Source organism: Pogoniulus pusillus, chromosome 6 (assembly GCF_015220805.1).
Source record: "Pogoniulus pusillus isolate bPogPus1 chromosome 6, bPogPus1.pri, whole genome shotgun sequence".
NCBI classification, from domain to species: domain Eukaryota; kingdom Metazoa; phylum Chordata; class Aves; order Piciformes; family Lybiidae; genus Pogoniulus; species Pogoniulus pusillus.
This window is the reverse complement of record NC_087269.1, coordinates 37,592,190-37,618,990: the sequence shown is the minus strand read 5'-3', so window position 1 is coordinate 37,618,990 and position 26,801 is coordinate 37,592,190. Positions and strand designations below refer to the sequence as shown.

Below are 26,801 nucleotides of genomic sequence, written 5' to 3'. Positions count from 1 at the left end.
AACCATGGACCTGATGGATGTGCAGGGATTAAAACACCTCCAGCCTCTCCTGATACCAGTTTGGGTGTGGAGTTTCTTTAATCCCAAACCAAACTGGGCTTTGCCCTGGCGATTACATCATGAACAAAGGCAGGAATTTGTAGATCAGAGATTAAGATGAAAGGGACATGTCCTCTTTCTTGCAAAACGGCCCTGCAAGCAAATCAGGTGTTTGTTGTTTCATGCACTTTCATGGTAGGAATCCTGTCTTTAGGTTAGGAGAATGAAGCAAACTCATGTTCTCATGTTTGCATTTGATTTGTGAGCTGGGATATTTAAAATACTTTTCTTCTGTCTACTCATCAGTGCTTAGAGGCAAAGGCGGGGGGGGGAAGTGTGGAAACATCTACAAGATGTTCCTGTTTGGAGCCCAAATGTACAGCTATTGGAAGTTTCTTGCAGCCGTAGCCCTGCATTCTATGGACCTGCCATGTCTGCACCCTTACTTTGTGAAATTAAGATGAAGATCACCTTGGTGACCATGCCTCCTTTGTTAATCCTCCCACTGTCGTTGCTATTCAAATTCAGGCCAGTTTTCTCTCCTATTTCTTTATGTCCTCTCTCTTGGAAGGTGTGCTCATCATCACTGCCAGGTGAAGAGCTGCCTCCCAGGAGACGGCAGGAGTCTGCAGCAGCCTCTTCCCACTGATTCCTCATGGATTCAGTGATGCCAGAGACAGGTCAGGGCTTCTTAGCAAAAAAAAGCAATTTTCCCATCCTAAGGATGATAGGCTGAACACAGACCTCTCTTGTAGGAAAGGACAAAGCTGGGAGCTCTGAATATTCATTATTCTCCCCTCTTCTAACATTTGCTGGGTTTTGCTTTACTGGAGTAGCACTGTGTAAGTTTCTGCAGGCTTGAATTATCATGTTATATAGTATAGTATACTATAGTTGAGAATTAGTATACTATAGTATAGTCTAGAATAGAATAGTATAGTATCATTAGAATGGTTTGTTTTGGAAGGGACCTTAATGATTATCTATTATGATTAGTTCCAACCCCTCTGCTATGGGCAGGGACACCTTCCACTAGACCAGGTTGCTCAAAGCCCCATCTAACTTGGCTTTGAACACTTCCAGGGAGGGGGCAACCACAGCCTCTCTGGGTAGCCTGTTCCAGTGCCTCCTGTATTTCTATTTCAGCAAGAGTGCTTCTGGATATGAGCTGTCAATGTGCCCATCACTGTGGTACCTGTGCATTAGAGGAACAGCCTTCCTTTTCCTCTGGGGCAGGCTCAAGCGTGATCCCCATCAAGACCCTGCACTTTGCTCTGTTCTCTAAAGGCAATGATGCTGTTCCATTTTTCTGCATCAGCACATATGTTTCTGTACATCCCTTTCTCTCTTTCACTCCTTTTTAGTGCTCTGCTTGAGTGTGCTTTAGATAGAGATCTGGTCCCACATGCTACAGGTCAACAGGACATTAAAAAGGCTCTCACTTCTGGTGGCAAGGGAGCGAAGGGGACAGGCTCTGTTTAGTGCAGACTGAAAGGTCTCCCTGTTGCAGCTTTTTTTTTTTAATCAGAAGAATCTTTTTCTCATTTTCCCTCTTTATCTCTCTCAGTAGGGGGCAAATAAGGAAAGAGACAGTCTTCTAGGAATTAGACTGCATGACCCTTTCCAGTCCATGGTGAGCTTTACCAGCAGATCTTTATCCAAGCCTCTGGAGTGGAGGTTTACTGCAGGTAGAAGCAGAAACATAATATTTACATATTTCAAAGAGAGGGAATGTTTTGTTTTCTAACAGTTTTCTCACATAATAATAATCCCCACCACTTTGCAGGTTCCTTGTCATAAAAGACTTCTGGGATGGATTAAACTCCTTGGCACCTCCCCAGTGATTAATCAATCTCAACAGGCATTTATTGCTTTGTTCACTACAGCACAGGAGAGATTATCCCTTAAATATACTTGACTCTTTTGGTACTGTTCAATTACACCAAAAAGAGCCCCAACACATATACAATTATTTTGAACTACTCCAGCAAGGAGCAATTGATCTCTGAGAGTCTCTTCCTCTTCTTGTTATGCTGATTAATAGCCTTGGAGTTAGTCCCTGAGAGGAAAACATTTCCAAAAATAGATGACAGTTTCCATCTTCGTGTTTTAATCCCTTGAGGGCCCTTTACATCCATAATGAAGCCTGGAGGAATTTTCCCATTTCTTCCCATCTTTTTTAACCTCACCACCTCCACAATGGAGCCACCCAGCTCAGTGAAACAAAATGGGAATCATCAGTGCCTCACTGCTTCCTTCTTTCATGGGGCAGAGGTTAGGTCACAGAAAGATGGATGGCTGCTGCTGAATCAAGAGACCTACTTCTGAAGGCTCACAGAAGTTGGGAAACATGGGACAACCCCCAGCAAAAAGCCAGTACAGGTTCCTCCCATGACAGCAGGAGGAATCTGTCCATGTGATGTAGATTTTTCATGCTGCTGCATTCTGATATTGATCTCATTCTCCCTTTAGGGAGGAAGTAACTTGAGTGGTTCACAGGACTTGATCTGACATAACCCACAGAGTTACTTAGGGCATCTTGAGATCATGCATTTGGGAAAAGTGCTGGTGGCTTTGCCAGTTCCCTCTTGCTGCTCCACATCAGCGTGGATCTCAGAATATGTATTCCTACAGTGCAGTTGGGTTGGACTTTGTTTCACCCACAACAGCTTTGCTACTGCAGATGGCCAGCCAGGACTGCATTATCCAGCATGGGGGCTCCCTGCATGAAGAAGGTGGTCACACTGGGTGACATCAACCAGACTGACTCAGCCTGGGGTATGCTGCTCTAAGCCGGATGGGGCTCTGGGGCAGGTTAAAAGATATTTCACCTTTCCTTAAGGCTACCTTTGTAAGCCATGAAGAACCAGCTGTGACAAGCACAGTGCCAGGAACCAATGGCTGTGGCAATGGGGGAGTGAGGATTACTTCCAAAGCAACTTTTCCCCAGGGCTAGAAGAAGCTGTAGCATCATCCTTACCTACTGCAGTGGAAATTCCTGGGTAAATAATGACAGAAATCCTGGGAAGGAGAAGAAGGTGGATGGCGAGGAAGGGAGAAGTGCAATACGATGCATTTCATCAGGTGGCCTGGGGAGCCCACCCTTCTGCTGGAGACAAGCCCGTGCAATTTCCTACTTTTAAACATGACTCTTACATCTCACAGGGAGCAGATGAGTCTGTCAGTCATTTGGGGATTGCCTATTGTAGTTACTCTTATCCTAGGAAAGCTTTTTAATGCTACTGCATTCCAAATGAAAATAGCCAGAAGGAAGAGGTGACTGCAAACCTCAGCCTTTCCCATCAACTATGAACAAACAAAATCCACTGTATAAGCAAAGCAATGCTGCAAAAACATCCATGGGCAAAATGTATGGAATTGGAACCAGCTCCTCTCTGGACCGTATGGTTACATGGATTAGTGCCTGGGAGCATTCAGTCTTCCTCAGGCATTCAGGCTTTGACACCCAACCCCCATTACCACACACCATAGCAGATGTTGTGTAGCTGCTTCAACAAAATCTTTAATGGAGATAGGCAGATCTGCTGCCTGCATTCCCCTATCTGAGGATGCAGTGCTGCATCCAGCATCCTCCCTGCACCATCCTTGACAGCAGGGAATCACCCAACAAGCCCAGGTTACCACCAGAGCATGTGATGTGAGGCCAACAGAGCCCCAGGCAGCATGTGATGGGCTGTGGGGAGGAAATAGATCATGGAATCATAAGAATGGTTTTGAGTCAGAAAGGACCTCTAAGTGTCATCTAGCCCAACCACCTGCAGACAGAAGGGACATCTTCAGCTAGAGCATGTTGCTTAGAGTCCTGCCCAATCTGACCTGGAATACTTCCAGGGATGAGGCATCTACCACCTCTCTGGGCAACCAGGGCTTGTTTCACCACCCTCGGTGTAAAAAATGTCTTCCTTCTCCCTAGTCCAAATCTCCCTCTCTTAGCTTAAAACCATCACACCCTGTCCTGCCACCAAAGACCCTGCTAAAAAGTCTGTCTCCATCCTTCTTACAGGACACTTTAAGTACTGAGAGGCTACAAGAAGGTCTCCCCAGAGCCTTCTCTTCTCCAGGCTGAACAACCCCATGCATCTCAGACGGTTTACATCACTGCAGCATCATGCTGGCACAGTGATTTCAATGAGGAATTGGGTCCTTTGGTGCAAATGGTCCCACAGCTCAGGTCCTGCTGATGGAACCCACAGAGGTGCCTCATGGCTCAGGGTGCTGCACAAGTTTTCCCTTTAAAGGAATAACACGGTGTCAGTTTGCAACCAAAAGAATGATATTTTGTTACCTTTCAGGAAATTATTTTTAATATACTTTATTGAAGCAAGGGGAAAACAATTTAATTGTGAGAGCTGCTATGAACCATATTTAACCTCCAAAGTACTAAAAGGAGTGTTTTCAGATAAGTTATGGTTTTTAATCTAAGTTAAACCATTATGTACATAAGCACTATGTTTTTGCTAGTCTAATAACTGCCACCTTGGACTTATCAATTCATTTTTTTTTTTTTAATCCCTTTTTTTCTTTTTGGTCTTCCAAACCAGACTACTCCATTCAAACTTGAAGCAATATTTCACATTTTATTTGCCTTCTTTGCTTTTCCACCCTGCACAGTGTAGTACTCCACTCTTCTACCCTCTGCATATATGTATTGTGATGGTTTGGGTGTTCCCCACCCCCCCACACTTTAGAAATCACCCAGACTAGACTCAGCCAGCTCTGGAAATATGAATGAAGCTTATATTTACAGCTTAGCTCAATATACAAGCAGATATTTACAGTATATACAGTTATAGACAGAAATATACAAGGTAAAAGGTAATACAGAAACACAACAGCCCTCCCAGAAACCTGAGTGCCCAGGAGGGGCTCTCAACCACACCTTCACCTTCCCCCTACCCCTCTCAACTTTACTCCAGTCCCAAGGAAGAATGGAGGTTCAGCCAGGGGGTTAGGAAGCAAAGTGGATTAGTCCCAAAAATGGAGGGTGAGGTTAGAGAGTAAGATGTAGCTCAGCCAGCTTCCCAGGCAAGAGTGGTTATCTAATGTTTTTATTTCTTGTTCCTATACATCTCAGCAAGCCTGTGAGGGAAGCAGACATCACCATTGTTTTCCTTTCACAGCCTGTAATCTAGTTCTTCTCACCAAAACATTCTAGCTTGCTTCAAACTAGCACAGTAACTGACTGGATTTCCTAAGAGTTTTGATGTCTGGATAACATTTCTGCCTCTGAGAAGCGCAGACAAGTGGTGGCATTTCATCCGTTCTGAATGCCATCCGCTGGTCTCGTGTTGGTTCAATGCTCTGATTAAATGTTAATCATAGGATCATAGAATCATAGAATGGTTTGGCTTGGAAGGGACCTTAAAGATCATCTATTTTCAACTCCCCTGCCATGGGCAGGGACTTTTTCACTATAGCTGGTTGCTCAAGGCCTTGTCCATCCTGGCTTTGAACAACTCCAGGGAGGGGGCATCCACAACCTCCCTGGGCAGCTTGTTCCAGTGTCTCACCACCCTCACTGGAAAAAATTTCTTTCTAATACCCAATCTAAATCTACCCTCTTCCAGCTTCAATCCATTCCCCCTTGTTCTGTCACAAGTCCTTGTAAAAAGTCCTTTCCCACATTCCTTGTAGGCCCCCTTCAGGTACTGGAAGGCTGCTAGAAAGGTCTCCCTGAAGCCTTTTCTTCTCCAGGCTGAAGAGCCTCAACTCTTGCAGCCTAATATTATACATTTACTTTACTAGCACTTGGAATGAAATTTCCTCCTTACACAGATTAATTGCTGAATGAACAGTATTGAAATTGTATTATTCTCATCATTCATTTGGGGAGCAAATCTTGGTAAAACATTAATTATGTGACAGCAATGCAAAGAGTTTAAGATGTACACTGATTCCCCAACCCTTTGAATAACTCCTTAGGTTGCAGTTAAGCACTCTGCAATGAGTTTTTTGTGTGCAAGATGCAGAAAAAGAACATTTTAAGAAAGAAAATGTGACTTTTTAGTTTATCTATATATAAACATCACATCATTGTGACTCGTGGAATTCCAGGATGTTGGGAGTGGAAAGAACCTCTGAGGATCCTCTAGTCCAAGCCCCCTGCTGAAGCAGGGTCACCCAAAGCAGGTCGCCCAGGATCACAATGTCCAGCCAGGTCTAAAGAAGAATCTCTCCAGAGAAGGAGGTTCCACAACCTCCCTGGGCAGCCTTCTCCAGAGCCCTCAAAATAATTTTTTCCTCATATTCAGATGGAACCTCATAGGTTCTAGTTTGTGCCCTCTGCCCTTGTCCTGTCACAGGGCACCACTGAAAAGAGTCTGGCCCCATCCTCTTGTTTTTCTCCCTTTAGACCTTCATGGGATTTAGACCTTTAGACCCTCTTGGGCTGCTCATCTCCAAACTAAACAGCCCCAGGTCTCTCAGCCTTTCCTCCTCACAGGAATACTCCAGGCCCCTCAGAACCTTCACAGCCTCTGCTGGGCTTCCTTCAGTGGTTCCCTGTCCCTCTTGAAATGAGAACCCCAGAGCTGGACACAACACTGCAGATGTGGCCTCATACTAGGGCGGAGTAGAGGGAAATCCCTTCCCAGCACTCTATATATCCATTGTGCCTTTCATGCAAAGACCTAGAAATGCTTTACAGCCTTTAGTTAATCAAAGTTTCTCCATAGGTCAGATGTGAGTATCCCAGCTGCAGCACAAGCAGGGTAGGCACAAATTGCTTAAGACAGAGAGGGAAAGGGCAAAGACAAGACAAGAGCCCTGGAGAGCTGTGCTGCTTCACCCCAGGCACAACTCACAGGCAGGGCATCCTTACAAGAAGTGTATTAATAACTTTTGTTTATTCCCATGTCCAACCATCTTTGTTATTAAAAAATACATCAAAATCACCTGCTCTGTTCCCAGTAAACAATAATCTGCAGCCAGCAATTTTAACAAACCTTTTTGTTTTCTTAAGTGTTTCTGCATTCTGCTGAAGAAATGAACATTTCTCCTCACACTAACCTCATTTAAAACCACTTTTCAGGTGGATCCATTCAGGGATGACTGTGGTGCCTAGTCCCTGCCAGCAGCTATTGACAGTGCCCAATAAATGCCAAGCACAGGTTTGGTGCTACAGGGTTGAGGAACCCTAACAGAGCTGTTATTTCTCAACTTTTCTTCTCAGTCTTTTCCTAGTTAATTCTTAATATCATTGACCAAATCTTACACCAATATTATGTTTAAAGCTCCTCCACCCTACAGAATAGGAGATAAAGAGCTAATCAGAGCAACACACCTTTTGGAAAGGGCAGTAGTCATTAAGTGGCCCATGCAGTGGTTCTTCTGCCTCTGTGTTTTCCTGCCCAGGCTGCATGAAGCTGGCAAATGAGGCTCATATATCTCATGGTAGGCTCACTTATCTTATGGCAGCCTCTCTTATCTCATGGTAGGCTCGCTTACATACTCCTCACCTAGCATGACTTCCAAACTCTCCTCTCTCTGAGGGATGGTGGACCAACTTCAGTCCCCAAGATCCCGTGCCTCTGTGGAGTTCCTTCCTATCAATGGTAGGAAGACAACTTTCTTCCTTAGGATGTTCACCTGTCTCACTTCTCTCCCAAACTCATTTTAAGTATTCTTAGTCTAAAAGATCTCAGATTTTCTGGATTCTGTTCCTTTCAGCGTCCTTCAAGGATATTATCACTCAGCTTGCTATGTTGAGGTCAGTGATTATTCACAACCTCAGCTGTGTTGAGCCCAAGCTGTGGAGTTAGTGTGCCATTAGCAGGTCTGTTCTCAGGAAGATGCTGCCAGTGTTTGTCTTGCAAGCAGTATTAGCCCCAGCAGGTCTAGTCTCCAAGCAAGATCTGCACAAAAAGGACAATCATTGAGAAACCTCCCCACATGGGAGCAGACACCCTCTTAGAGAGTCATTAGACCCGCCTCAGTCGCAGTCTCTCAGGTTCTTGGTGAGATGATCTCTGTCACCATCTGAACACTCAGTGGCTTTTCTTCTATAGTCTGCCCTCTTCACCACCCATGGCAGTGTTCCCACCTCTGTTACATGGAGCCTGCATATTCCAATGGTGATTGCCTCCAGAGCTCCCAGGCCAGGAGGTAGCCTCCCAGGAATCATTTGCTCTCAGAGCAATGATCCTTTCAGCAAGCAAGGACAATGGAAGATGTCCACAAAGAAATTGGGGCCCTCTAAAAAAATGCTACTGACACAAGAATTTATCTCTGGGACATAATCAGTAAACTGATGAAAAAATACTCTCTCTGGGGCTGAAACCATCAGATTCTAAACTGCTGAGAAGGCTACAGCACAGGGACACCATGTAAGGGAAGAGCAATCAAGCGCTGCACTTATATTTCTGTTTTGTAAGTCAAATAGGCATTGTCTTCCACAGCCTCTTTCCACTGCAAGTCAGCTTATGACAATGGTTTCTACCAACACCAGCCCCATGCTGGCAGACTCCCTGTCTCTCGCTTGGAGATAAAGATTACTATAGCATCTGGGTGGAGACCTGGGCAAGGAAATCTTCCCATAGCATCCCTTGGGATGTTGTCTGGTATGCCTGTGATGCCCAGGGTCCAATGCTCCTGCTGGGATTTGCAACACCCAACCAGTGAGTATATCAGCAGTCAGGTTTTATGCCTCAGAAATGAGAAGAGCTCATCTAGAGGCAAGCGGGAAGCTCCACACTTGTGGACAGCAGGATTCTGCCACCACACCTGCTGGCAAGAGGACATGGAGAGAAGTAGGTCTTACTGCTTCCACTTGTAGCTGGAAAATTTGAGATGCTGGAAGACTTTGCATGGTTGTGCCCAGTGATAGAAGACTTGGTCCTGCTCCTTGCTGAGCATTCTTTCTCCAGATCAGCTGAGCCATGTGAGTAGCCCTAATGAAATCAGCAGGATGACTCCTGTACTTGAAGTTAACTGACACAGAAGTGCCTTCTTGGACCTGAGCCAGCAGACTTGGCATTGTGCAGCACTGGGGGAGAAAATGCTGCACTGTTTGCTAGTGTCCCAAGGGACTGTTCCCCATTCCTGAGCCCCAAAGGTCTCCCAGCAGATAAACCTCCATCACCAGATGCCAGATGCTTCCCTTGAGCATGACTGTGTGAGCACTCTGAAAAGTTTGGGAACTCCCTGCTTAGGAGTTCCCAAACTCCTAACTCCTTGTTAGGAGCTACAGGATCCCATCACCTCTGTGCAGGTGTCTTGCTAGTTCTTCCTCCCAGAATAAGTCACACCAGGGCTGGCAGACCACAGCAGGATGCCCTGGCTATGCAAGTGCTACCCCCAGCCTTTACCCAAGTAAACTCTTTATGTGTGTCTTGTCAGTCCTGCTGTCAGACATGCTCACAGTGCAATGTATTCACATTTCTCCCTCCCTGACCCTCAACATCTCAATTTTCTGTCTGCCTTTGAAATCTTGGCTAATTAGGAGGCTACATGTTCCCTGTGAGACTGGCCTTTTGTGCAGACTTTGTAATTAGAGTGACTGTGCAGTGCTCTATTAATTGCAAGAATTGTGATTTTTAGATTAATGAGTTAATTGCTAATATCTGCATACGACATTCCCTCAAGATGTATTACATTACAGTAAATAAACCTTGGGTCTGCAATGGCAGGCATTAAAAGAAATGGCTGCCATTAGTCTGATAGCTTTAGATAGCTAAAATAATATTTACTCAAAACCCCAATGTGTGTAAAACTGGATGTTAAGGCCTTTTCTTGCCCCCAGCCCCCCTTGCTAGATAACATTTATATCTGATAGCTGGCAGACAGGAGCTGCCACAACACTGCTCTTCCCATTGAGGTTCTCCACTGCTTCCCCAGCCTGTCCTGACCCAGTCAGACCCTCCCCAGCCTCCACTGTGGGCCCTCTACTAAGCCCTCCATCTCCAATTACATTCTATATCTCCTTCAGACTTTACCCTTGCTCCATTTTGTCTGTTTCTCCTCCCAAAGGAATGCTCCAGCAGCCTGCAGCAGTTGCTGGCATCCCTATACACGTTCCCAGCAGCAGCACACCAGAGCCAAAGAAGAGCTTCAGCTGCCCAAGTTGCAACAGGATGGAGGGAATTATCCATATTTAAACTCCCAGGCCACTCTTAGCAGTTGTGGAAAAATCCCACTGGAAATGTAACAGGCAGAGCTAGCCAAGACCTTGGTAACAGCTGAGTGATTTTCATCAGACAAGTAGCTGTTTGCTGAAAAGTGTAATTTTGGGACAGCTGAAACTATGTGCAAATTCATCATGATTTCAGGAAATAGCCTCATGTAGAAGAAAAGCCCCAAATGAAAAAAAAAAAAAGAGTTCCACTCTTTCCCAGTTTTATCTTTCTAGATTAAGGGCCTCTTGTTGTTTTGCAAATGAAATCTGCTTTTGATGTTTATCTAAATGAAACAAAAACCTGCCGAGAATGAACACCCATGCCAGTTTGCACAGCACCAACCCTTCTGTGCTGCCTCAGGGCAGCTCTTCCCTTTTTGTACTTTGTGCTTATTTGTTTAAACAAAGCCTAGGCTCTCCCCAAAACAATTTCCTGGGAGTTTAGCTTAGACCATGGCTGAGTTACTCACAGGAGTTTTCTCACTTGATAACACACAGAAATAAAGGGAGGATGGGTTCATTCAACCAGCAACTTTCTCCCTGCTTGGCTCAGTATCAACATCCAACACACTTCTCAGAGGCAGAGAGAGAGATTTCTACACAAAAATATGTCATTGCGGTAATGGGCATAAACTGCAGCATAATAGGAAGTTCCATCTAAACATGAGAATTAACATCTTCACTTTGAGCATCCCCAGACAGGTCGCTGGAGTCTATCTCTCTGGAGATTTTCAAGGTTTGCCTGGATGTGTTCCTCTGAGATCTGCATTTAGTTGATTGTGCTCTAGCAGGGAGGCTGGACTCTATGATCTTCAGAGGACCCTTCCAACCCCTACCATTCTGTGATTCTGTGACTCCTGCGGCTTCAGCTGCCAAATGCCAGCACAGCTCAAGCCCTAAAGAGTGTTCCCTCATTGCACACCTTCCTCTTGGCAAACTGTGGGACTTCTCCATTTCCCTGGGAGACACTAAACACCAAAGGCTACTTCTTTAATTACAAGTTCCACTTTTGTGCTGCTGGAGCATGAGGCTAATTGTGGTGGAGACTAATTCCAACACAGTCTTAATGGTTTTGGGTTGCATTTGGCTTTGGGTTGTTTTGAAGAGAAGTTCTTTCACCAGGATCATGAGATCTGAACACTGTGAGCTTCAGATGCAAACAGAGATGGGAGTCATTTTTACTACTATACAGCCAGCTCTGGTAGGCACCTGTCAAGGAACTCACAAATTGGGATTAGAGGCAGAAGGGATAGAGTCCTCCTGGGACACTGACCATTGAAGAAAAGGCTGATGATCCCTCAGCTTTATATGAATACAATGTCCATGGCCTGCAATCCCTTGTTTGTCAGTTTAGGGCCATCTGTCTCTGAGCCACTGGACTCCAGCACTTCAGACTTTTCCTTGAGGACCAGCAAGCCAGCAACACAATCAAAACATCCTGGATGAATTCTCAGTGCACAGAATCCAGGAGAAACTTGCTGATGAAGGACAGTGGAGCAGAAAAAGAGAATGGCAAAGAAGTAGTTGACGAGAAACAGCTCTCCTGTAGCAGCTGTCTCCATTGTGCCAAACTTTCCACTCCTTGCCCACCACCTCCAAGTGGCAAAAATTTATATCAGATGCCTTCATTGGTCTAGTTTTGCTCACCTGGGATGAAGTATCAGACACAAACGAAGGGAGGAGCTTGCTTTTTTCCCCTCTAACATCATGTGCTCACTGAAATCTGGAAGTTCACCAAGGCTGTGACCATGGTAATTCTCTAGGCACCCTTGATAACCTTTTACAGGCATGCCCTTAGTGACAAAGCAATGCTTAGATGCTGGCCCCATTTGTACTTAACACACAGTACTTGTCAAAATGGGATGTAGATCAGAAACATCTCTTATTGGAACCTCCCTAATATCATGGCAGGAGAGCATATGTACAAAAATGCAAAACCTAGCAGAATGTTGTTTGCATCACTTCAAAACCAGGATGATGGAGACTCCCTTTTTACCAGGAGTCACATGGAGAAGACAAGGGATAGTGGGTACAAGTTATGCTTGGTGGGATTCCAACTGGAATCCAGGAGAAAATTTTTCACCATGACAACAGCTGGACATTGGGGTCATCTCACAAGAGAAGCAGTTGATTTCCCCACACTGGTCAGTTTTAAGGTTCAGCTAGGCAGGGTCCTGGGCTATCTCATTTAAACTACATGATCACCTAGAAAGGTTGGAGCAGATGATCCTTGGGGTCCCTTCCAATCTGGTATTCTGTGATTCTGCATGATTCAGTGAAGATGCTGGACCAAACAGAGACATCCATTCTGCCTCTGGTTTTGGGGAGCTTTTTCAGTCCTGGCCACAGATACTGAGCACTGGGGCTTCCTGGAGATTTAACAGTGAAGGTTGAAGGCATTTCTCTGAGTGCCCTTTCTGAAGTCTAATCAGGAAATAGCAACAGAAGAGACCAGATTTCCCATGTCTTTTATCTCTCACTTTTAAAGGACAGGAGCCCTGCAGCTTATTTACTGCCAACAAAAAAGTCAACTGCTTATTTAGAAACTCAGGGCCCATCTCCACTGCAGAGGCCTGGTGCTTTAATACTACTTTTATTCAAGGAGCAAATTTCCTTGTGGGGACCCAATTCAGATGCTAGAAGAAACACACACACACCAGTGCAGCTTGTTCTGATGGGGAACACCAAATAAATAAGATGGTACAGGGTGTGCTCACACTGGCATAATTATATCACAGTAGGACTTCCAGTGTCTAACTATTTCAGCTTCAAAAAAAAGAAAACTCAAGATCCTATCTCTAGCTGCCACTGATATAACAGCAGTGCTGTTCTCGGGCGGACTGTCCTCTGCTTCAGCGCACACAATCTGGCAACAAGCAGCTCTTGGAAGGTTGAGATTTGGCTAGGGGGCTTTGTTTGAAAAATGAGGAAGAGGAGGGGTAAGGACAAGTGACTTTGTTTCTCATGTGCTGGTGTAATCAGTCCTAAGTGCCCAACTGACCTCTGAGATGATGTCTCTTCTTTAAATTCCCAGTTAGAGGTCATAGCAGTCCTTACTGGTGATCATGTCCATGCAATTGTTTTGTTTGGAAATTACCTTTAAGATCACTAAGTCCAACCATCAATCCAGTGGTGACTTCCAGGTCACCACTGAGCCATGTTCCTCACCACCACATCTACACATCTTTTAAATCCCTGCAGGGACAAAGGCTTCACCACTGCCCTGGGTCACCTGTTCCAGTCTCCCACAACACTTTTGGTGAAGAACTTTTTGCTCATATCTAACCTGGTGCAATTTAAGGCCATTTACTTTTGTCTTATTACTTGAGAAAAGAGACTGGCCACCTCACTCCAACCTCCTTTCAGGGGGCTGCAGAGAGCAATGAAGTCTCCCCTCAGCCTCCTTTTCTCCAGACTAAACCAGTTCCCTCAGCCACTCCTCCAGACCCTTGACCACCTTCATTGTCCTTTGGATGCATTCCAGCACCTCAGTGTCCTTCTAGCAGTGAGGGACTCAAAACCAAAGCTAGTATTTGATCAATATTGGACTTGCTGCTGTGATTTAAATAACACAGAGCCTGTCTTTGGTGGCTTTGGGTTATTTAAATCACAGCAGCAGGTCCAAGGCTCACACAGTTCAGGTTCCTTTGTACTGTACCAGCACCATATCAACATTTGGCAATCCATGGTCACTGCCTTATCTGCATTTACCTTGCTTGGCCTTGAGCTGACACCACACTTGCTACGTCTCTGGTGACCAGAGAGATTGAAGGCACAGTTGTACTATCAATGAAATGCAACTTTTGCCTTCCAGGCACTTAAATCCTTGGAGGGCCTCATTCAGGGCTGCACTGCTTCAGTTTTATGCCAGGAACTTCCTAATTAGCATAAAACTGAACTGCTGGAGCCCTGGAGAAGAGGATGCTGGCCAGGGACTGATGAAACTCAGCTTCTCCCTGATCTACCGAGGGACATAGTGTGCGTCACTTCATCTCTTCTCTTCCAGTTTTTCCTTTAATTCTCTAGTCTGCAGGTGCTTTGGGACTAAGATCATTTTTCAAGGATGGTGTAAGAAGTACAAGGTCAGATTTGTCATCTGGGCCAGCTCTGGCCCATCTCACCCTATCTCTTGTCTCTGTTGGGGGTTACAATGGATGATTCAGTGCCAGCTCTGAGGAACAGCAGGTAGTTCTTCAGCTTCCAACAGTCAGCAGTACGAGGATTTCCTGAACCTAGAGCAGGTGTCTAAATGACCATGTGCAGTAATCATGGGTGGACCTGTAGCCCGTGAATGTATTTCAGCACTATTTAACCAAGCAGATAATCTGATTCCACAGCATTTTGGTGATCAGAGGTTGCACAATTTTGTTTTCCACTAAAATAAGAGATTCTTGCTTTCAAAAATCTCATTCTTAGTTGTGATTCGACACATTCTTCTGTGATGAGAATTAGTGAGAACTTGTTCCTTATTCCCTCTCCCAAGCCCCTCAGGGTTTTACAGACATCTGTCATACCCCCTTCGGCCAGCTCTTTTCCAGCCAGATCTCAGATGATGCCCCAGGCACCACTGTAATTTAAACAGCGAGTGACAGCTAGAATAAGGCAGCCGAGAGCCGAGTCCCGCCTGCACTGGGGAATACAAGCGTAACACATTTCACTTCAACCACCAGTAACGGCCATGCAGAGCAAGTACCAGTGTCCCAGCAAGCTGCAGATGACCTGGAAGACCTGGTTTGTCCTTTCATTGTGTAACCAAACTCTTTTCTGTTTACATGTTAAATCTCACAATAACTGGCTTACAAGGCAACAAGTGCATAAGTAGAGCCCAGGAGCTGTATATTCCCTGTAACTCCCTTATAGAAAAATTGATGACATACAGACAAGGTGAGATAGGTTGAAAGCTGACTGAAATGCTGGGCTCAAAAAGTTGAGAGCAGTAGCACAGTGACCCGAAGATTGTCATTTCCAATCTAGCCAAGAAGTTCTGCTCCTATGATAACATTATCTAACTAATAAACACTGCTCAGCAAAAAAGCTTACTCTGAGCAGAGCACAGCGTCAGTGTGCTCAAATCGTTTTCTGCTCTGCACGGCTCCCTTGCAGCTGTGTTTCCGGGTTTGAATTGCTGGAGGGGTTAAGGTCTCTCTGAGTCTGCCATTGTGGGGCTGTTAAATGTCTCAAGGCAGTACATGGAAGTTTCATGTGAGCACAAGGAGAAAGTTCTTTGCTGTGAGGGTGTCTTGGCCAGGCTGCCCAGAGAAGTTGGGGAGTCTCCTCTCCAAACCTGCCTGGGCATTGTGATCATCCTGGGTGGATGACCCTGCTTTAGCAGGGGGGTTGGACTGGATGATCTTCACAGGTCGCTTCCAACTCCCACCATGCTAGAATTCAGTGATACCTTGTTAAGGTATTGAAGTACAAGCAGGCAATTGAAGTAAGCCAGCTTTTATGGAAGGAGAGCATTGAGGAAGTTCACAGCAGATAAGGGGGAGGAAACACGCAGGGCTCTGTGTGTCTTTATCTGATAACTATTTGTTTAGAAACACCTGGCACATACATCAAATTAGTGCATCCGACTGCCCTTCAAACTTTAAACCAGACAGATTGATTCATGGACCTTTTATTAAACTTTCCTGGAAAGATTAAACATCAGCCCTGTGTTCTATCAGCAGAACAATTCTGCTCATGCAGTGATGGATATTAAGGTGTTTTATGAAAGGGGTATGAGAATGCACACAGTAAAGCTTTTCTCCAGACTTTTAATTGCTTGGTTAAGAATATAAAATCGGGGGGGAGGGGGGAGAGGAACAAAACCCAAACCCAGGATTCTCCAAAGAGAGAGATTTTGTGTACATTTGCATCCTTTTTGCTCCTGTTTGTAAAGGGAAATGGATTTGAGAATTTCCCACCAATGCTGAATTCAGTGTCTGTAGCAGGGCAGAAGTAATACGTACTCCCTCTTTCTAATCAACCATTCAATTCAAGGGTTCTCAGCATGTAACTCCTTTTCTTTCTCAATGGGAACAAATCTGGTGAGAAGAGAGAACACCAAAGTATTATGAAAAACATCACCCGGTCCCTAAATTTGGGCAACTTTGTGAAAAATCAGTCAAAATCTATATTTGTGTGGAAGTCTGATACCAAGACCATGGTTACATAATAAAACAAGTGTTGCTACTGCAATCAAAGTACTATTGAATTCAACTGGTGAATATACTGTTACCAGGGTATCCCAACATGTTTTGCTGGCCTTACAGAACACTTGCTGCTGCAATGTGAGCAGAGGACATTAACATGTCCTGGTAATATGTGTGGCTATCCCATTCCCTGCCAACAGCCCCTCTGTACAGCCCCTCTGTGAGCCCATGCTCATCTCCCCACCTCAGCTACATCCTTGTAGTTAAAAGGGAATTCTGGAACACCATTGGATTCTTTTCTCCCATATATCCCATAAAACACAGCATCATGGTTCCAGGAGTGAAAATCCAGCCCTATAACCTCTGCTGCTCTCAGCACCCAAAGAGTGATATATTAACACGAGGTCATCGCCTGACAAATGCTTTTAAGAGGGCGTAAGTCAGCGCTGCCATAAACCCAGCCCTGCCCCGGCTGCTCCTTCCCACCCGTGTAAGCCGCTCCTTGCGCCAGCATGTGTCTCATGTGGCTGAAGGCAGAACCAGGTTGAGGAACAGATCCAGCTGAAAATAAGCTTGTTGGTCTCATTGGCGGTTTTGGTGGTGTTTTTTTTTTCCTGGGATTAGCGTTCAGCTGGATCCGTTCCCTGATCCACTTCACCTTGCAGCTGCACAAATGCTGGCACTGGCAGCGGGAGGCGGCAGCAGCGCAGGCTGGGAGCACATGGCCAGGGCCCAGAGAAGCCAACTGCTTCTTGAGGCACTTGCAGCAGCAGCTGAGCACAAGGCTGCAGGGTGGCTATTTTGTTTTTAATGTTTGGCTTTCTTTAAAAATCAAATAGAACTCAGAGAGTTTCTGCACACAGTGCTAATAACTCACGCCTTCCCAAAGAGGAGCTCAAAGTACACTGTGACCCCTAGGGATGTGCAAGTCCTCTGCCTGCAGAGCTGTTCCCAGAGGCAGTGGGGAGGGCAGGACAGGCAGCGCAGGCTGGAAGAAGACAATCTGAGGTCTCAGAGCCTCTAGAAAACACAACCGTGTCAGTTTAGAATCAGAGCCCAAAGGACCCAGCACCTCAAATGCCAAGGCAGCAGCAGTATGAGGTAACAAATGAGGGCTATCTCTCTTAAGGATCACATGGAAATAGGGAAGAAAAAATGTTGAGTATTTTTCCTGGCACTCTCTGAAATCAAACCTGCCTTGATAGTTTGTTTTTCTGTGCTGAGCAAGATTCCCCATGTTTTAAACCAGCAAAACCCCCAAAGCCATTCGCCTTCCTTTCTCTGGGCTCCTTCACAGAATTTGTGGCATAAATGAGTCCTTTGCATTTATAGTAAGTTAATCATAGAATCACAGAATGGTTTGGATTGCAAGGAACCTTAAAGATCATCTAGTTCCAACCGCATGCAGGGACATCTTCAACTAGACCAGGTTTCTCAAAACCTCACCCAACCTTTCACACTGTTGTATTACCAAACTCCATATCTGTGGTAGAGAACTTTTAAACATGAAAAATAGTGTTAGAGTAATTAAATAGTTAAAAACTAATCCTAAAATAGGGATGGGGAGTGGAGTCGCTGACCTTTAGGAGCAATGTTTTCTCTCAGTACAGTCCTTCACACTGGATGATATCCTTATGGTATATTATACAAAAGTGAATTAGACCACCCTCCCCATGAACTTTCTCCATGATTAATACCAAATGGTGGACCTTCTGACTTCCTACTATAAGAAACTGTGCTGGATGGTGCTTGTAGACAAATGTCACTCTGATGTGAGTTCAGAACTAGAAGAGAAACAACTCATTTTCTAAATGCTTAGTTGCAGACAGTTTAACAGATCTTATTTGGAGCAAACTCATCCCTGGTTGGCATCAGTCAGCACACTAAAATGAAGAAGGTGTGTTTCTCTTAATGCATTTTAAACCAAAATACTGATATGGAGTATGCAGTAAAAGAAACCAGATAGTTTCTCTGGGCTCCAAATTTGCACTCCCAAAAATCTTTAAGGGAAATTCCTTAATCATAGAATCATACAGTTGACCAGGTTGGAAGAGACCTCCAAGATCATCCAGTCCAAGCCAGCACCCAGCCCTATCCAATCAACTAGATTATGGCACTAAGTGCCCCATCCAGTCTTTCCTTGAACACCTCCAGGGTCAGCGAATCCACCACCTCCCTGGGCAGCCCATTCCAATGGCAAATCACTCTCTCTGTGAAGAACTTCCTCCTAATATCAAGCCTATACCTCCCCTGGCACAACTTGAGACTGTCCCCTTGTTCTGTTGCTGGTTGCCTGGAAGCATATTCCTGCTTATTGTCCCTATATTATAAATGGTTAAACTAAACTCTAGGCTTAAGTTTCTAGGTCAACAGAACACAACCATTTGCTGCCATTGATTTGTAAAGGCCACAAGCACCTTCTTAAACATAGATGCTTATTTTAATTAATATAATAGTTTGGAAAAGACCTTTAAGATCATTGACTCCAACCATTATGTAACTCAGTATACAAAGTCTGGTGCTAAATTATGTCCCTCCACACCACATCTCTACCTCTTTTAAAAAAACACCTCCTGAGGTGGAGATTCAACCACCTTCCTGGGGAGTGTGTTCCAGTGATTGATATCCATTATAAACTAGCCAACATAGCTGTTTAAAAACAGTGATGTTTCAAAAATTGGTAAAAAATAGATGGGATATTGACATTGATGCTGGATATGTGGCATTACTCAACATACAACTTTCTAGAGATTGAACATGGTCTGAGAGGGATCTAGGCAGGGTTTTTGTTTGCCTGTTCCCACAAAGCACTGAGAGTGTTGCACAGACACTGGGAGCAGTAAAATAACGGGTCTATTCTAGTCAATTCATCCTTGCTCTAAATCTGCACACACTTAAATTTATGCACTGAGAGCCATCCAGCTGAAGCCCCTCTGACTCCTCACACTACATAAAAGCCATGTGAGAGCATCATCTTTGCAGGATCAAGGCCCATATTTGCATCTGCAAATCAACCTCTTTATGAAAAGCAGATTGTAAATCTTATTTTTTTTATTTTAGTTCCTTGCAAGGTCTTGAGTGGTACCAGTGTAGCAGGAGGTGCTGCACTCAGGCTGACGTGTCGGTGAAGTGTCGAGGGGAAGTGTGATTGCGCTGCCGGTTGATGGAGTGCTTCGTGTGACTGCCTGGGAGCCAGCATGTGGGTCAGGAAAGTGTGCTTCATGGTTTTCCCGAATCCACAGCTACTAGAAACCAAGTTATTCAAAGGAGAGGCTTGTAATCCCATACTAAAAATAATTACAGATTCATCAGCTGTAATCGTGACAGATACAGGGGCCACAGACTTTCTGGTTTACGTTAGGAAGTAGTTAAGATGAGGTACTTGATCCCTCAGTTCATCAGCAGCAGGGAGAAGCGTTAGCTGAGCACCTCAGGTGAGCCCTGTCCGACAGGGAAAAGGGTGCCATGAAAACCTTGCACTCCAAATATCTCATTCCCATAGTGAAAACATTAATAAAAAGTGCTTTTTCTTTTTTGAAGTTCAATTGTTTTCACACCAAAATTATACTGGCAGGGCTGGGTTCCTAGATGGTGCTGGTAACTTCGAGCACAGCTATCATTAGGTTAAAATAAAGAGAAGAAAGGAGCAGCTTGGTTTTGCTTGCCTTTGCAAGCATCCTTCATAAAAGTTACACTCCTCAAACTTCAGTTTTCAGGACTATTACAGTATCACAGTACCATCAGGGTTGGAAGAGACCTCACAGATCATCAAGTCCAACCCTTTACCACAGAGCTCAAGGCTAGACCATGGCACCAAGTGCCACGTCCAACCTTGCCTTGAAGTGCCCCAGGGACGGCAACTCCACCACCTCCCTGGGCAGCCCATTCCAGTGTCCAATGACTCTCTCAGTGAAGAACTTTCTCCTCACCTCAAGCCTAAATCTCCTAGCAGGGATTATCTGTACAACTACCCCCAGTTACTCCCTGAGTGCCTCAGTCTTTTAAAATACAGTTAAGAAAAGGAGGAGATGTGAGGTACCTTCCTTGTAGGTGAAAAGCCCAGACTGCAAAACCTGTCCCATAAGTGGCCATAATACCTGGAGGTATTTTATTTCCTTCCAAAAATAACCTGGAAAAAAGAGGCCAGCAAAGAACTCTGTCACTAGGCAGCAAGACAGTCCTCCTCCTTCAGCTCTTACATCGTGTCCCAAACCTCCTGCTCCTGAGCTTCAACACGTGCCAAATTCTGCACAAACTGGGGGATACAGGAGAAGTTGACGCTCCTTCAAGGCTGGGCAGCAGCTGAATGGAAGCTTTAAAAGCTGCAATTTGAAGTTAAACCTCTGTTGTTCCAGGCCCCCCCACCGACCCTCACCATGTATCTTCGTTCCTAGCATCTAATTACAAAGGCTATTTCACACTTGATGAATGTTCGATTGCAATCCAAACAGGCTGAAGAAAAATCCACATGCCTGAGGATTGCCCCCTGCTAAACTCAGATGTTTGTTTCAGAGCTTTCTCCTTTACCACCTGTAATCTAATTGCTCCAGCAGTGAAATAATTATTTGTGTCTTTGGCCCTGACATCTGTCACTTACTCTGCTTGTATCATGAGCTCAGCGTTATTTATGAGAACCAATTACTGTTTTCCTGTCCCTTGTCGTCCCCCCCTCCCCAGCATTGCATATATATAATGTTTAACAAAGCAAAGAAAGGTGGTGGTTGTGCTCTGCTTACATGCCGTGGGCAAGTCCTGGGTTGATGCAAACCACTGTTACTCCTTGCAGCCAAGGTTCCACCTGCTAAGGACCTAACCATCATACTTCGACAGTTACTGGTGTTGCCAGTACTGGACATCCAAGCAATCCTGGCCATACAGAAATGGTGATTTTTGTGGTTGAATCCCATCTCTGGAGGTGTTTAGAAGACACATAAACGTAGTGCCAAGGGAAATGGTTTAGCACCAGATTTGGTAGAGTTATATAATAGTTGGACTCAATGATCTTAAAGTTTGTTGTTTTTTTTTAACTGCAGCGATTCTATGAATCTATACTGAATGTTCCTGCAGGCAACCAGTGTTTTCCCTTCAGAGGGAACTTTGCCAAGGGGAAGAAGGCAGGATTAGATGTGTCTTCCATCTGAAAGCTGCTGAATTTTGCTAAACTCTACTTACGGGTCTGCCTGGCTGCACCCCACGTCTGTATCTCATGAGGTGGCCACAGCTGTGGCCATCTTGGCACCAACATCATGGGAAATCCTAGTGAATGAAGCTTACACAAGGCTCCAATTTCTGCAGAACAGAGGTGGCAGCTCCTGGCAGGAGGTGCTCAGAGAATAAATGATGGCTAGGCTGTAAACATCCTGCAAGAAGTTCAAACACTTCTAAGACTCACAATCTTTAGGCTCTTGACCGTCTAATTCCATCCACAAAACCTGAAGCTTGCTTCATAATTTTGATGGGACCATTAAGTTGCTGGAACTGTTTTATTTGACTAGAGGAGGGATGCATTTTCTTGAAGGCTTCATTAAGAGGCAGGATATGTGTGTGTGTGTGTATACAGATAGACATAAAAAAGCCCAAAGAATCATTTTGGTTGGAAGACCTTTAAGATCATTGAGTCCAACCATTACCTAACTCTTCCAAGTCTGGTGCTAAACTACGTCTCTCAGCACCACATCTTTGCATCCTCTGCATCCCAAGAGCGTGGATTCTATCACTTCCCTGGGAAGCTTACTGCAGTGCTTGAGAACCTTTCAGTGTCCAGTTTCTTCTGATATCCAACCTGCACAACTTAAGCCATTTCCTCACATCCTATCACTTGTTACCTGGGAGAAGAGACTGGCTTCCCCCCTGGATCAGGTAGTGGTAGAGAACAAGATTCCTCCCAGCCTCCTCTTCTCCAGGCTAGGCATCGATAATGCAGGAGGCTGGGTGATTATACAACAAAAAAAAGATGGGATCACCACGTTCTTGCGATAAGCAGATGAGGAACGTCTGTCAAAACATCAGTCCCCACATGCCAGAGGTACTTGTGGGATACAATCCGACGCGCTAGAGCCCAAGGCCCCGCCGTCGTTCCAGAAGTCCCCTCAAACTGGGCGCTGGGTGGGGAAGAATGCACCACCCCCTGCTCTGTACGATGCCATAGGCGGAGGGCCCAGCAGAGCCGGGGGCCTTCATTCGCTGCCGCGCCACAGCACTGCCGGGCTGGGCTGCGGTGCGGCCACTGTTCGGCCCCGCGGCGGGGCATCAGGCGCCACTCCGGTGCCCGCCCATCGCGGGGCTGTGCAGGGTACCCCCACCCTAGGGAGCGGCCCCTGGCGCTGCGCTTGGCACGGCGCGCGGGGGCGGGGGTAGCTGCGGGGGACGCGCGGAAGCTCCGCGGGCTCGTCGAGCGCGGGTGGCCGAACAAAGGCAGCGGCGGCGGCCGGCCCTACCGATCCATTCCCTCCCGATCCACTCCTCCCAGCCCCGCTCCGAGCGCAACAGGCACTGCGCCCCTCCGAGCCTCTGCCCCACGAAGGTGCCCGGAGCAGCTCGGTCCCGTTCTAACCCTACAGCCCCCCTCCTCCTCCTCCTTCACCCTCCCTCTCCGCTCCACCGGCGCCTCCCGCCGCTGTTCCCCTCGCCCGCCTCTTGCTCGCTGCGTCTGTTTGTACTTTAGCTGATCCACTAATCCCCCGAGAGAGCCTATTTGTAGTGAAGAGTATCTATAGGGGGCGAGGCTGGTCCATGTGGGTTTGTGCCATTGGTTTGCAAGGCGAGACCCCGCCTATTGCCAAAAAAAAAAAAAAAAAAAAAGGAGAAAGAAAAAAAAAGAGAGAGAGAAGAAGAAGGGTGGGAAAAAAAAAAAAAGAAAAGCAGTGAGAGCCCCTTACCTCTCTCTCTGCTTAAGCACCGCGGAGCAGGGGGAGCGGCCGCTCCGCCCAGCACCGCCCGAGCACTTTCTCCTCTAGGGGAGGGGAAAAAAAAAAAAGAAGAAGAAAAGGAAATTAAAAAAAAAATAAATTGAGGAGGGGGGAAGAAGAGAGAAAAAAGAGGGGAAAAACAAAAAAAAAAAGAAAAGAAAGCAAGGGGGGGGACACTAAAACCCTAGGGTGTACAAGAAAAAAAGAGAGGAAAAAGAAAAGGAGAAAAAGGAGGGAAAATAAAGAGAGGGGGAAAAAAAGAGGTGAAAATGTGGGGGAAAGCAGGGGGGAAAGGGGAAGGGGGGAAAAGAGGGGGAAGAGGAAAAGGGGGGAGAATGAGAGGGTAAAGAAAAAGGTACAGAAAGAAAAAATACAGGTAAAAAAGAGGTAAAGAAAAAAGAGTGGGAAAGAAGGGGAAAAGGAAAATAAAAGGTGAGAAGGGAGAAAAAAAAGGAAGGGAAAAAGAAAAGGGGGAAGGGGGAGAAAGGAAAGAAAAAAACGAAAAAAAAGAGGGGAAACCGAGGGGAAAAGGTTTAAGAAAAGGAGAGGAAGGGAAAAAAGGAGGGAAAGGGAAAGAAAAAAGGAGGGGGAAGTGAGAAAGAAAGGAGGGGGGGAAAAGGAGGGGGGGGATAAAAAAGGCGGGGGGAGAAGCGGCGATCTTTCTCCCCCCCTCCCCCCCCTCCAGTTGCAATTAGCATCCTCCCCGCTGCTGCTGGGCGTCTCGGCGGGGCTCCCCTGGCCCCGTCCGCTCCCGGCGCGGCGGCGGGCGGAGCAGGAGAGCGGAGAAGCACGGGGCGGGGGGGGGGGGGGAGGATTAAGTTGGTGTGGTGGCTCGGTTTTGGTTGTGGGTTTGGGTTTTTTTTGTTGGGGGTTTTTTTTTGTGTTGCTTTTTTTTGTGTGTGTGCGGTGTACGAGCGAGTGGCGTTTTTAAGGTGGATCTCCGACAGCTTGGTGGATGCGGGAAGGGATGCGGCGTTGAGGAGCGGTGCGGGGCTGCCGGCGGAGCCGAGCAGGTAATGGGGAAGCGATGGTGGTGGTGATGGTGGTGGTGGAGTCCAGGGTCTGCAGAGGACAAGGAAAAGCGAGGACATCTTTGTTTTGGAGGAAGGAGAACAAAAATTCAAGGGGAAAAGGAGGGTGGGATGTGTGTGTGAGTGATGATGATGGGAGGCGGCCGCGTAAGTTCCGCGGGTGGCGGCGGAGCGAAGTAGGGAAATCTTTTGTTGTGCCAGGCCCCGCATTGTTTACTTAGTACCGAGAGCCGGCGGCAACATCTGCCGGGGGATTAACGGGGAGGAGGCGGCTGGAAAGTTTGGGAAAGGCGGGGATGGAGAAAGGAGGGGGGTACCCCGCGGCGCAGCCGCCAGCTCCGCGTCCCCCGGACGCCGCGGATGCAGCGTCCTGGAGACGCGGAGCTGACGGCTGCGATTTTGGGACTTTTTTGTTAGTAAGGGCTATTAGGTGTTTCACAGCGAAAAAAAAAGAATAAATTAAGAAGTCCCTGCGCAGCCACTCCGCGTATGACTCGCGGAGGTGCGCAGGGCGGTAAGCGGAGCCGCGCCTGGCTCCTTCCTTCCCCCCCTTCCCCCCCCCCCCCGCCATCCTCCTTCTACACCCCGCAGGGCTCAAAATGCTCCAATTCCCCCTGTATTTATTTTTTATGCTTTTTGGTGGTGGTGGTTTTGGTTTTGGGATTTTTTGATGTTTAAACCCTTCATATCGCCGCGGAGTAAAAGGGGGGGGGGGGGGCGGGCGGCGGCGAATGCGCGGATTTACGCGTTGCTCTTTTGAGTAAAAATAATACATCACATTTCTTCCCCCCCTTAACTTGCTGGACTGGGGGAAAAGAATGGCCTTTTGTCCTGCCAAGGACAAAATCCTGCCCTGGGGCTGAGCCTTGGGTACTTTGGTTGGTCCCATGGCTCTTCCTGGTTGGGTTTGGGGAGGAGGAAAAAAAGTGGGAGATGGAGATCTCAAAGTAGTGGAAGTAAATTTCTTCTTTCAAGCCGCACTTCGGCGCTGCCTTTTGAATCGCGATGTATGTACGTATCTCTAATTGAAGTACTTTTAATCATTCACACTTGATTAAGTGCATCGTGACCAGAGGAGAGGGATACACCCGGCTCCCTCCATCCTGAGGGATGGTATGACATTTTAATCCTGCGTTTTAAAAAACACTAGCAAAGCGGAGGGGGGGGGGAATCAACCAACCCAACCCTGATAGCCGGGAAGGGTTATAATGGTCCGTTGTTTCCATACAGATGGTGGCTCACCGATGGGATTGAAACCACAGTTTATTGCCCAGATTTGGGGGGGGGGGGGGGGGCGGGAATGGGGTAGGGGAAAATAAAAGCAAGTACTTTTCGGTTTGTTGAAGCAGAGCAAAGAAAATCATGCCGGACGAGATGCCTTGGTGACAAAATGCTTTTGTTCCTGTTTCCATCAGTGCGTAAGGGCGCCGACCTGCTTTAGCATTCCTTAAAGGTCTCTTTCCCGAGGAAAATTGAAGACGGGCTCATTACAGGGGAGTGTGTTCAGAATGCTATGAGGTGTTTATGGATTCCGAGGTGATTGTTGGATCGCAGACGTTTCAATTACGCATCCTGTAGCAGGGGGGGAAATAATAAATAATGATTTGTGGTGATGTGTAATCTGTTATTACCATAAAGCTGATTTGTGCCGGAGCTCCAAATCTGGCTGAGGGAATGGCCTCGTCCATGGGGCTCGAGCCTTAAACAAAGATTTGTATTCTTTGCCTCCCAAAACTTTCTGCTGCCTGAAGTTCCTGGGAAAGCGGTTGTTCAGGAAGCATCAGTGAGCAGCAAGTATTCTTGTTGGAAAATGAGAGCTGGAAATGCAGGGCGGTCTTCTTAGAAAGGAATTTTTGATTCGGAGACCTGTTGGTGAACTCCACCTGTTATTAGTGGGGACAGAGGTTGTCTGGGGGTTGCGGGTGGTTAATAGCGTGATCTGAGCTCTTGCAGCCATAGGCAAGTAAAGTATCTTCCCCTTTAAAAGTATTTCTAACCGAGTATTTCTGCAATTGAGTAGTTCAATCAGAGCAGAGAGACACCCCAGAGCACATGCAGGGTGGAAGTGTGGGTTGCAGGAGCCTTTGACTTTCAATTTCCCCCTAAAATGTTAGCTTGAGTGCTTCCTCAGTCCAGGTTTTTTATTGCTTTATAGCATAAAGCAGTCAGCTTTCCCTGGATTTAAGGTAGTTTTCTGCCCAGCTCATTTGGGATCTCCAAGGACCCTCTGAAGCATGATGCCCCACAGAGCTGCAGCCCTCCAGCCTTGTTTGCTGGCAGATTTCTCTTATCCAACCCTGCTTTTCCACTCCTGCATTTCCTAGCTGGAAGACGTTCAAAGGAATTTCTCCCCCATAGCACAGGCTGTTGTGTTTAATGCTGTAGTTTCACTAGAGACTTGTCGCTGAGGTCCAGTGATAATATTCCTCATATCAGGAAAAACATCAGCTTAGGTCCCGGGCAGGGGCTGGAAGCAGCGTATGGAAACCTTTGGCCAGGAAAGTCAATCAATGCATCAGCCTGGCTGCAGTTCAAATCAAACTTCTCCAGTTCA

General features: G+C 46.3%; 1 protein-coding gene across 1 annotated transcript in view; it reads left to right on the top strand.

The window, feature by feature from the left end:
- The first annotated feature begins 24,081 nt into the window (after positions 1 to 24,081).
- Positions 24,082 to 26,801, top strand: part of CTBP2 (C-terminal binding protein 2) — a 157,219-nt gene continuing 154,499 nt past the window's right edge. Inside the window, exon 1 of the mRNA XM_064145291.1 lies at positions 24,082 to 24,229. The gene's annotated coding sequence lies outside the window, so the exon portion shown is untranslated. The remainder of the gene's footprint in view (positions 24,230 to 26,801) is intronic.